At 56.2% G+C, this 12,500-nt stretch overlaps 2 non-coding genes and 1 pseudogene across 2 annotated transcripts; all 3 read right to left on the reverse strand.

Annotated features, from left to right (window-relative positions):
* Positions 1 to 5,394, reverse strand: part of LOC126454653 (large subunit ribosomal RNA) — a 7,809-nt pseudogene extending 2,415 nt beyond the window's left edge.
* A 188-nt stretch (positions 5,395 to 5,582) lies between these two features.
* LOC126454657 (5.8S ribosomal RNA) lies at positions 5,583 to 5,737 on the reverse strand. The gene has a single exon (XR_007585296.1). It is a non-coding gene; the product is annotated as a 5.8S ribosomal RNA (ribosomal RNA).
* Positions 5,738 to 6,090: 353 nt separating this feature from the next.
* Positions 6,091 to 7,999, reverse strand: LOC126454649 (small subunit ribosomal RNA). Its single transcript, XR_007585291.1, has one exon. It is a non-coding gene; the product is annotated as a small subunit ribosomal RNA (ribosomal RNA).
* Between the last annotated feature and the right edge of the window lie 4,501 nt (positions 8,000 to 12,500).

A 12,500-nucleotide genomic window follows, 5' to 3' on the forward strand; every position in this document is an offset into this window, starting at 1 on the left:
GTCTGCGTCGGTGGTGGTGGTCTCGAGCTGCAACAGGGTGAGGAGCCTGCCCCGCCTCAGGGTTGGCCCTATCCAGCGGGCTGATGGAATCCCAAGGCCCCCATGGGCAATTGGAGCGTGAAAGTAGCCCAAGGGGGTGTCGGCTGGGAGGCGGAACCATCTCCTCACGGCGGCTCGGACGCAATTGTCCATGGCCTTGAGCGCACCGATGCGGGTGCGACTCAGTGCTAGGCCATGATACAGGCCCGGGAGAAGGACCTCACGAAGTGCAAAGAGCCGCTGCTGCGGCTTCAGCGGCGCCCGCGTGATGATCGACAGCTGCTCCTCGATGTGGTGCCTCGGATGGAAGAGACACCGCCCAGAGGAGGAGAACTGCAGTCCCAGGTAGCGGAAGGTCTCACCCACTCCCAACGCCGGCATGGTGGTTTCGCCGGCCGTGAAGGTGACGCTCGCATCCACTTTTACTTTCTTCTCGCGGCCGGACGCCACGAGTGCGAGGGTGAGACACTTCCGCGGGTTAACCCGCAGCCCCAGCTGGTCGAGGGCTGCCACTGCTGCGTTGATAAGGGACTGCAGGCCCCCCCTCGTGGAGGCGAAGAGCAGGATATCATCCGCGAAGGCCGCCGCGTTCGTCTGGCGGCCCAACACCTTGACACCTACGTGAGAGGGCAGTTGACCTAGAACATAATCAACAGCGAAATTGAACAGGAGAGGGGACAGAGGATCTCCTTGCCGAACACCTCTTGCTGGCCGCACGGCCGGGGACTCGTCGCCACCCCCCGTAATTACCGTCGTGCTGTCCGCATAGCAGCCCTCGACGTAGTCAATGAATTCGTCCGGCAGACCATGGGCTTTAAGCACAGGACGCAAAGCCGCATGGTCCAACGAATCGAACGCCTTGGACACATCGAGGGATGCCATGAACACAGAACGACAGCGGCGGACGGCGCCGACGAGTATCCGGTCGAGGAGGAAAGTGTTCTCCAGCATCCCATCCCTTGGGATGAAAGCCCGCTGACGTTCGTCCACAGCACACATCTGCATAAGGCGAGTCGCCAGAACCTTATGGAAGGTTCGGGCTAGCACCGAGCAGACGGTGATGGGCCGAAAGTCAGCGGGGGATGCTGGGGCGGCTGTCTTAGGGAGCAAAGAGGTCCTGGCTCGGAGGAGGGAAGGGGGAAGCTTGCGGGTAAGCAGGAAAAGGTTTAGGAGTTTGGTGGTGACCTCCGCTGGAAGGCGGCGCAGCTGCACCGGCGAGAGGCCGTCAGGGCCGGCAACGGAGCCTCTGGGCGGCAAGGCGGCCGCAACCTCTTCTGCAGTGATCGGCCTCCATAGGCGCTCAAAGTCAACAGACTCCGAGCGCGGGAGAAGCCGATCGGGAATGGAGCCAGCGTTGGAAGGTGGCTCTGTCGTGAAGAGGCTGCGCCAGAAGTCCACCAGCCCTGGGATGTTCGACGGCGGCTGGAGCAGGGTGCCATCCAGGAGGCCACGCACGCAGCGCGCGCGATTCTTCCTGAAGGCATCCTGACATCTGGCATATTCCCACCGGCGGCGCTTCCGCTTGGAGAGCGGAGGGCCACCACCAGACCGCTGCTTGGATGGCGGGCGCGACGTCTTCCTCTTCCTTGCTTCTGCTTCCTCAGAGCCAACAGCTCGGAGGGCCTCAGGCAGCCCAGCCGCGACCACTGCCAACGGCGTACCCGGCCCCAAACGCACAAGGTCGTCCAGGGCCGAGAAGCGCGCGGCCGACCGCGGCAGGCCGGCGAGGTGCCTCCATATGGCTGCGTCGACTACAGATGTTTGTGGCGGGCGCTCAAGCTCCGGCGGAGAGGGTGGCCCCTCCGGCAGCGACTCCGGGACGGGTGAATGGCGCAGACCATGCTGCGTCTGTTGTTCCCGCCTCAGCTCCTCTACGTATTCCCGCACCATCGTCCTGTGTGCCACCGTCCTCCTCCTGCACTTGATGGCATCCAGGGTACGGTGCGGAAACAGGGGTAGAAGCTCCTGGTTTGCAAAGAGGACTTTGGAGTCACTGGCACAGAGAAGCCTAGCCTCCGCCAGGGCGAGCTCCCGCATTTCTTCTTCCGCCCACCGAGCTCGCTTCCTATCAGTTGCAATCTCCGCATTTGCCGCTTCCGGATGGGCGCGGCGGCGGTGTTGTCCGAGCCCGATCTTGCTGCGGAAGGCACGGCTGCAAATGCTGCAGTGGAACCATGGCTCCACGGCCTCCTCTACTTCAGGGACGGTTGGCAGGCTAGCAGTCGGGACTGTTAGGCCGGGTCCTTCAGCGGAAGGCCCGGTACCCGTGTTTTCTTCTCTTGTTGTCCCAACATTAAGGGTTATGCGATGGGGGGCTGGTAACCCCCCAAAGCCCCAAGTGCGGACTTCCACTCTGCTTACCAGTCCTATCAAGGACTGGCGTATCGGCGGGCCCACGGGAAGGGGGGAAGCCGCAGGCAAGGAGAGGCTAAGAGGGCATGGCCCATGTATTGCGCTTCACTTGCCCAGTAACTATGAGAGTCATAGTTACTCCCGCCGTTTACCCGCGCTTGCTTGAATTTCTTCACGTTGACATTCAGAGCACTGGGCAGAAATCACATTGCGTCAACACCCGCTAGGGCCATCGCAATGCTTTGTTTTAATTAGACAGTCGGATTCCCCCAGTCCGTGCCAGTTCTGAGTTGATCGTTGAATGGCGGCCGAAGAGAATCCGCGCACCCGCGCGCCCCCGGAGGAGCACGCTAAGGCGGACGCGGCCTCGCAGCAAGGAAGATCCGTGGGAGGCCAAGGCACGGGACCGAGCTCGGATCCTGCACGCAGGTTGAAGCACCGGGGCGCGAACGCCGCGCAGGCGCGCGCATCCTGCACCGCCGGCCAGCACGAGGCCGACCAACGGCGAGAGCAGACCACGCCCGCGCTAAACGCCCGCACTTACCGGCACCCCTACGGCACTCACCTCGCCCAGGCCCGGCACGTTAGCGCTGACCCACTTCCCGACCAAGCCCGACACGCCCCGATCCTCAGAGCCAATCCTTATCCCGAAGTTACGGATCCAATTTGCCGACTTCCCTTACCTACATTATTCTATCGACTAGAGGCTCTTCACCTTGGAGACCTGCTGCGGATATGGGTACGAACCGGCGCGACACCTCCACGTGGCCCTCTCCCGGATTTTCAAGGTCCGAGGGGAAGATCGGGACACCGCCGCAACTGCGGTGCTCTTCGCGTTCCAAACCCTATCTCCCTGCTAGAGGATTCCAGGGAACTCGAACGCTCATGCAGAAAAGAAAACTCTTCCCCGATCTCCCGACGGCGTCTCCGGGTCCTTTTGGGTTACCCCGACGAGCATCTCTAAAAGAGGGGCCCGACTTGTATCGGTTCCGCTGCCGGGTTCCGGAATAGGAACCGGATTCCCTTTCGCCCAACGGGGGCCAGCACAAAGCGCATCATGCTATGACGGCCCCCATCAACATCGGATTTCTCCTAGGGCTTAGGATCGACTGACTCGTGTGCAACGGCTGTTCACACGAAACCCTTCTCCGCGTCAGCCCTCCAGGGCCTCGCTGGAGTATTTGCTACTACCACCAAGATCTGCACCGACGGCGGCTCCAGGCAGGCTCACGCCCAGACCCTTCTGCGCCCACCGCCGCGACCCTCCTACTCGTCAGGGCTTCGCGGCCGGCCGCAAGGACCGGCCATGACTGCCAGACTGACGGCCGAGTATAGGCACGACGCTTCAGCGCCATCCATTTTCAGGGCTAGTTGCTTCGGCAGGTGAGTTGTTACACACTCCTTAGCGGATTCCGACTTCCATGGCCACCGTCCTGCTGTCTTAAGCAACCAACGCCTTTCATGGTTTCCCATGAGCGTCGATTCGGGCGCCTTAACTCGGCGTTTGGTTCATCCCACAGCGCCAGTTCTGCTTACCAAAAGTGGCCCACTTGGCACTCCGATCCGAGTCGTTTGCTCGCGGCTTCAGCATATCAAGCAAGCCGGAGATCTCACCCATTTAAAGTTTGAGAATAGGTTGAGGTCGTTTCGGCCCCAAGGCCTCTAATCATTCGCTTTACCGGATGAGACTCGTACGAGCACCAGCTATCCTGAGGGAAACTTCGGAGGGAACCAGCTACTAGATGGTTCGATTAGTCTTTCGCCCCTATACCCAGCTCCGACGATCGATTTGCACGTCAGAATCGCTACGGACCTCCATCAGGGTTTCCCCTGACTTCGTCCTGGCCAGGCATAGTTCACCATCTTTCGGGTCCCAACGTGTACGCTCTAGGTGCGCCTCACCTCGCAATGAGGACGAGACGCCCCGGGAGTGCGGAGGCCGCCGCCCCGTGAAGGGCGGGGAAGCCCCATCCTCCCTCGGCCCGCGCAAGGCGAGACCTTCACTTTCATTACGCCTTTAGGTTTCGTACAGCCCAATGACTCGCGCACATGTTAGACTCCTTGGTCCGTGTTTCAAGACGGGTCGTGAAATTGTCCAAAGCTGAAGCGCCGCTGACGGGAGCGATTATTCCGCCCGAGAGCATCCCGAGCCAACAGCGGCGCGGGTCCGGGGCCGGGCCAGGTAGGTCCGTCATCCGGGAAGAACCGCGCGCGCTTGCCGGGAGCCCGAGCGCCCAAAGGGGCGAATCGACTCCTCCAGATATACCGCCGGGCAGCCAGCCAGGACACCGGGGCTCTGCCCAACAGACGCGAACCGAGGCCCGCGGAAGGACAGGCTGCGCACCCGGGCCGTAGGCCGGCACCCAGCGGGTCGCGACGTCCTACTAGGGGAGAAGTGCGGCCCACCGCACACCGGAACGGCCCCGCCCCGCGGCGAGTGGAAAGGCAACCGGACACGACCCCGCCGCGAATTGCTCCGCGCGGGCGGCCGGCCCCATCTGCCGAGGGCGGAGGCCAGTGGCCGGATGGGCGTGAATCTCACCCGTTCGACCTTTCGGACTTCTCACGTTTACCCCAGAACGGTTTCACGTACTTTTGAACTCTCTCTTCAAAGTTCTTTTCAACTTTCCCTCACGGTACTTGTTCGCTATCGGTCTCGTGGTCATATTTAGTCTCAGATGGAGTTTACCACCCACTTGGAGCTGCACTCTCAAGCAACCCGACTCGAAGGAGAGGTCCCGCCGACGCTCGCACCGGCCGCTACGGGCCTGGCACCCTCTACGGGCCGTGGCCTCATTCAAGTTGGACTTGGGCTCGGCGCGAGGCGTCGGGGTAGTGGACCCTCCCAAACACCACATGCCACGACAGGCGGCAGCCTGCGGGGTTCGGTGCTGGACTCTTCCCTGTTCGCTCGCCGCTACTGGGGGAATCCTTGTTAGTTTCTTTTCCTCCGCTTAGTAATATGCTTAAATTCAGCGGGTAGTCTCGCCTGCTCTGAGGTCGTTGTACGAGGTGTCGCACGCCACACCGCCAGCCGGCTGTGCACGCTACCGAGTAAGTACCGGTATGCGAACCGCCAGGCGACGGGCGCGCATCGCACGTTTAAGGAGACGCGGCCGGCCCCACAGGCGGCCACGACACTCCCAGGTCTGCGAAGCGGGGCAAACGCCGCGCGCTTCAGTATACGTAGCCGACCCTCAGCCAGACGTGGCCCGGGAACGGAATCCATGGACCGCAATGTGCGTTCGAAACGTCGATGTTCATGTGTCCTGCAGTTCACATGTCGACGCGCAATTTGCTGCGTTCTTCATCGACCCACGAGCCGAGTGATCCACCGTCCTGGGTGATCTTTTCATAGTTTCCACCATCTCTTTCGAGACAGTTGCATAGGCGGGACTGAGGCGTGTGGCGGCCCTGTTCCAGCGTTCAGTGTCCAACGGCCTCACGGCCGATGGGCGTCGTACGGCTCCACACCGGAGCGGACAGGCAGTCGGGCGAAAGTCATTCAAAACCGGCGCCAGGCGCCAGGTGCCGCAGGCCAGCCGCTCCAGCGCTTCAGCGCTCGTACCACACAACATTGCCGTTAGTTTTGAGACGAACGCGTGGTTCCGCACGCGGCGCACGGCTACTGCGAGCCGTACAGGTAGCTGCGTGTTGCGCGACACGACACGCACATCGAAAGACATGCAGTCTAGTCGGTAATGATCCTTCCGCAGGTTCACCTACGGAAACCTTGTTACGACTTTTACTTCCTCTAAATGATCAAGTTTGGTCATCTTTCCGGTAGCATCGGCAACGACAGAGTCAATGCCGCGTACCAGTCCGAAGACCTCACTAAATCATTCAATCGGTAGTAGCGACGGGCGGTGTGTACAAAGGGCAGGGACGTAATCAACGCGAGCTTATGACTCGCGCTTACTGGGAATTCCTCGTTCATGGGGAACAATTGCAAGCCCCAATCCCTAGCACGAAGGAGGTTCAGCGGGTTACCCCGACCTTTCGGCCTAGGAAGACACGCTGATTCCTTCAGTGTAGCGCGCGTGCGGCCCAGAACATCTAAGGGCATCACAGACCTGTTATTGCTCAATCTCGTGCGGCTAGAAGCCGCCTGTCCCTCTAAGAAGAAAAGTAATCGCTGACAGCACGAAGGATGTCACGCGACTAGTTAGCAGGCTAGAGTCTCGTTCGTTATCGGAATTAACCAGACAAATCGCTCCACCAACTAAGAACGGCCATGCACCACCACCCACCGAATCAAGAAAGAGCTATCAATCTGTCAATCCTTCCGGTGTCCGGGCCTGGTGAGGTTTCCCGTGTTGAGTCAAATTAAGCCGCAGGCTCCACTCCTGGTGGTGCCCTTCCGTCAATTCCTTTAAGTTTCAGCTTTGCAACCATACTTCCCCCGGAACCCAAAAGCTTTGGTTTCCCGGAGGCTGCCCGCCGAGTCATCGGAGGAACTGCGGCGGATCGCTGGCTGGCATCGTTTATGGTTAGAACTAGGGCGGTATCTGATCGCCTTCGAACCTCTAACTTTCGTTCTTGATTAATGAAAACATACTTGGCAAATGCTTTCGCTTCTGTTCGTCTTGCGACGATCCAAGAATTTCACCTCTAACGTCGCAATACGAATGCCCCCGCCTGTCCCTATTAATCATTACCTCGGGTTCCGAAAACCAACAAAATAGAACCGAGGTCCTATTCCATTATTCCATGCACACAGTATTCAGGCGGGCTTGCCTGCTTTAAGCACTCTAATTTGTTCAAAGTAAACGTGCCGGCCCACCGAGACACTCAATAAAGAGCACCCTGGTAGGATTTCAACGGGGTCCGCCTCGGGACGCACGAGCACGCACGAGGCGGTCGCACGCCTTCGGCTCGCCCCACCGGCAGGACGTCCCACGATACATGCCAGTTAAACACCGACGGGCGGTGAACCAACAGCGTGGGACACAAATCCAACTACGAGCTTTTTAACCGCAACAACTTTAATATACGCTATTGGAGCTGGAATTACCGCGGCTGCTGGCACCAGACTTGCCCTCCAATAGATACTCGTTAAAGGATTTAAAGTGTACTCATTCCGATTACGGGGCCTCGGATGAGTCCCGTATCGTTATTTTTCGTCACTACCTCCCCGTGCCGGGAGTGGGTAATTTGCGCGCCTGCTGCCTTCCTTGGATGTGGTAGCCGTTTCTCAGGCTCCCTCTCCGGAATCGAACCCTGATTCCCCGTTACCCGTTACAACCATGGTAGGCGCAGAACCTACCATCGACAGTTGATAAGGCAGACATTTGAAAGATGCGTCGCCGGTACGAGGACCGTGCGATCAGCCCAAAGTTATTCAGAGTCACCAAGGCAAACGGACCGGACGAGCCGACCGATTGGTTTTGATCTAATAAAAGCGTCCCTTCCATCTCTGGTCGGGACTCTGTTTGCATGTATTAGCTCTAGAATTACCACAGTTATCCAAGTAACGTGGGTACGATCTAAGGAACCATAACTGATTTAATGAGCCATTCGCGGTTTCACCTTAATGCGGCTTGTACTGAGACATGCATGGCTTAATCTTTGAGACAAGCATATGACTACTGGCAGGATCAACCAGGGAGCTGCGTCAACTAGAGCTGAGCAGCCGGCCGCCCGGGAGTGTGTCCCGGGGGCCCGCGCGAACACGCAAGCGTCCGCTCAATTATTCTGCAAACAGGAGGAGGCTGAGCTCCCCTGCACAACACACCTCGAAACCCTCTCAGGTCCCGGCGGCGCGCAGCGCCGTCCTAAGTACTTGGTCGGGTTCGAGAGAGGCGCAATCGCCCGGAGTTAGGCGAGTAGACGCTTTAGGTGCGACCACCCGTGCTCCCAACTGAGCTTGCCGCTGCCGACAGAGGCCCGGGAGCGTGCTGTCGTGGCATTGCCGGCGGGAGACAACACGCGCCACCTACGGTGACCGGCAGCTCCAACGCCAGCGCCACAGAAGGACAAAAGCCCCACTTGGGTGCCGAAGCGAACTCTCCCAGCACAGCGCACGCGCCAACACGTCCGCACAGCTGCGATACAAACCACCTGCGAGAACCGCTGGGGCGACCGAGCAGCAGACGGCGTCGCGGCGCCGAGCGCCGGGCGGCGGCGCATCCTCAGCGCACACAGTCCTCAATCGGACCAGCACACTGCAGATGGCCACCGCGCTTCGCACCGGGCCCGCGAGGACCTACTTTGGCCGCAAGGCGCCGCGAGCAGGGGGCGCCGGCGCGCAGCTGCGCCGCCTGCCGCGTCCGTCGGCCGGCGCGCCTGCCACTGGCCGCCCCCACCAGCCGGCTGTAGCGCGTGCGCCCACGCACCGCGCTGCCAGCACGCCGGGCGGCCCCCCCTCACCGGCCGGGGACGGTCCCACCCAGCCACCGCCGCGTATCGCCTCACACCCAGATCCCCTTTCGCGTTCGTGGGCATGGTGGGTCCCCTTTCACGTTCGTGGGCATGGTGGGTATCCCTGAAACAACCGGTTAATAGCTCGACCGATCGTCGCCAACACTGATTCACCTCTAGCGAGAACAACCGCACCACAACGGGTTACCTGTTGTTCATTTGCGTAACGTCACCAGCAAACGTAGACGTCCATCGCCATTTGCAACGAGTATTGCATGCCTGTGTCAGGTGTCACAACACACTACGTCTGCCCACATAGACGCAACAACATGTGCACGCCTCGAGAACACGTGGAAGGTAGCCCCCGTACGTATGCGGTGTCCATTGCGCGAACGACTGTCAGCCGGCCTCTGCAGGATGTCGCAGATGTGGAACGCGGTGCAACATGCTATCACGGTGTGTGAGAAGAGACGACTACGTCCGAATACACGCTCCACTACATCAACAGACTGCTCATGCTGATCGCCATCCAGGGCGTCCGTTCCTCCCACACGTCTGAATGGCGTACCACACTGCAATCCAGCTCTTATAGGGAGACGACACGTAGCTGCGTGCACAATATTTGGACTGTATGGTCTGCCGTTGCTAGGCGCAGTCGTCGTACGGTCACACATGTGCCACGATGTATCATTCAGTACATACGGACCAATGTGCAGTACAGTTTGTGGGTTTTGCGTACATCGGCGGACAGGTGACAGGCCGTACCACAACGTAGGCTGAGTACGTCGGCATGCGAAGGGCATTGAACATGCAAACTTCTCAACGACCAGCTTGCGAAGGCAGGGGGGAAGGGGGGGGGGCATGTACGTCCTGCTGCTATCCACATTACAGTGTATAGCAGGAGCATGTGGAAAGTCAGCAACACCTGCAAGGTGTTTAACATGACGCGATACACAGGGGACCGGGCAGTGCGAATAGCGAACTATATTGCGAGGGTTGCGGTTAGGCAACACTACACTAATTTAACGAGTTGCATAACAATTACAGAGCAGGTTCAGCGACAACGTGCGTCAGGTTAAGGCGCAATATAGGTTAGGTTGAGGCACAATATAGGTTAGGTTAAGGCACAACATGGGTTACGTTAAGGCACAAATTGGGTTACGTTAAGGCACAACATGGGTTACGTTAAGGCACAACATGGGTTACGTTAAGGCACAAATTAGGTTACGTTAAGGCACAAATTAGGTTACGTTAAGGCACAAATTAGGTTACGTTAAGGCACAAATTAGGTTACGTTAAGGCACAAATTAGGTTACGTTAAGGCACAAATTAGGTTACGTTAAGGCACAAATTAGGTTACGTTAAGGCACAAATTAGGTTACGTTAAGGCACAAATTAGGTTACGTTAAGGCACAAATTAGGTTACGTTAAGGCACAAATTAGGTTACGTTAAGGCACAAATTAGGTTACGTTAAGGCACAAATTAGGTTACGTTAAGGCACAAATTAGGTTACGTTAAGGCACAAATTAGGTTACGTTAAGGCACAAATTAGGTTACGTTAAGGCACAAATTAGGTTACGTTAAGGCACAAATTAGGTTACGTTAAGGCACAAATTAGGTTACGTTAAGGCACAAATTAGGTTACGTTAAGGCACAAATTAGGTTACGTTAAGGCACAAATTAGGTTACGTTAAGGCACAAATTAGGTTACGTTAAGGTACAATATGGGTTAGGTTAAGGTACAATATGGGTTAGGTTAAGGTACAATATGGGTTAGGTTAAGGTACAATATGGGTTAGGTTAAGGTACAATATGGGTTAGGTTAAGGCACAACGTAGGTTAGGTTAAGGCACAACATAGGTTAGGTTAAGGCACAACATAGGTTAGGTTAAGGCACAACATAGGTTAGGTTAAGGCACAACATAGGTTAGGTTAAGGCACAACATAGGTTAGGTTAAGGCACAACATAGGTTAGGTTAAGGCACAACATAGGTTAGGTTAAGGCACAACATAGGTTAGGTTAAGGCACAACATAGGTTAGGTTAAGGCACAACATAGGTTAGGTTAAGGCACAACGTAGGTTAGGTTAAGGCACAACGTAGGTTAGGTTAAGGCACAACGTAGGTTAGGTTAAGGCACAACGTAGGTTAGGTTAAGGCACAACGTAGGTTAGGTTAAGGCACAACGTAGGTTAGGTTAAGGCACAACGTAGGTTAGGTTAAGGCACAACGTAGGTTAGGTTAAGGCACAACGTAGGTTAGGTTAAGGCACAACGTAGGTTAGGTTAAGGCACAACGTAGGTTAGGTTAAGGCACAACGTAGGTTAGGTTAAGGCACAACGTAGGTTAGGTTAAGGCACAACGTAGGTTAGGTTAAGGCACAACGTAGGTTAGGTTAAGGCACAACGTAGGTTAGGTTAAGGCACAACGTAGGTTAGGTTAAGGCACAACGTAGGTTAGGTTAAGGCACAACGTAGGTTAGGTTAAGGCACAACGTAGGTTAGGTTAAGGCACAACGTAGGTTAGGTTAAGGCACAACGTAGGTTAGGTTAAGGCACAACGTAGGTTAGGTTAAGGCACAACGTAGGTTAGGTTAAGGCACAACGTAGGTTAGGTTAAGGCACAACGTAGGTTAGGTTAAGGCACAACGTAGGTTAGGTTAAGGCACAACGTAGGTTAGGTTAAGGCACAACGTAGGTTAGGTTAAGGCACAACGTAGGTTAGGTTAAGGCACAACGTAGGTTAGGTTAAGGCACAACATAGGTTAGGTTAAGGCACAACATAGGTTAGGTTAAGGCACAACATAGGTTAGGTTAAGGCACAACATAGGTTAGGTTAAGGCACAACATAGGTTAGGTTAAGGCACAACATAGGTTAGGTTAAGGCACAACATAGGTTAGGTTAAGGCACAACGTAGGTTAGGTTAAGGCACAACGTAGGTTAGGTTAAGGCACAACGTAGGTTAGGTTAAGGCACAACGTAGGTTAGGTTAAGGTACAACGTAGGTTAGGTTAAGGTACAACGTAGGTTAGGTTAAGGTACAACGTAGGTTAGGTTAAGGTACAACGTAGGTTAGGTTAAGGTACAACGTAGGTTAGGTTAAGGTACAACGTAGGTTAGGTTAAGGTACAACGTAGGTTAGGTTAAGGTACAACGTAGGTTAGGTTAAGGTACAACGTAGGTTAGGTGAAGGCGCAATGTAGGTTAGGTTAAGGTACGATATACCTTAGGTTAAGGTACAATATCGCTTAGGTTAAGGTACAATATAGCTTAGGTTAAGGTACACGTTGTAGGGAAAGGTGTATTTTGGGGGGGGAGGGGGCGGCAGGTTCGTTGATAGTGATTATCGTAAGTGCATGCCTGCGGGATCATCCGATTTGTCACGTCAGGATGCACTTGTGGCTCATGACAGGCGGCGCTCCGATTCCAAGGTTGTGGCAGATCTGTGTCTTTCATTCCTGCCATTGTTTGTGTACTGTGACAGGAGGCAGTATTGTGATGTTGGGTGCACCCCTGTGTAGGACATGTGTGGGTGTTCGTGGCTTAGCTGAGCAATGGCGGATGTCGGAAGGGTGGGATATTCTGTTTTCTGGGTGGACCTCCCGGTCTGGTTATGATAGTGTGGATTGTGTAATGTGGCGGAGAGGATGCACCGGATGTTCTTCCATGCTGGTGGTTAGATATTGTGTGTGTGCCTGTTAGAGGCAGAGAGTAGTGTGTGATAGTGTCTGGCTGACGTGTGGTTCTCA

This window comes from Schistocerca serialis, unplaced genomic scaffold, assembly GCF_023864345.2.
Source record: "Schistocerca serialis cubense isolate TAMUIC-IGC-003099 unplaced genomic scaffold, iqSchSeri2.2 HiC_scaffold_994, whole genome shotgun sequence".
NCBI lineage: Eukaryota > Metazoa > Arthropoda > Insecta > Orthoptera > Acrididae > Schistocerca > Schistocerca serialis.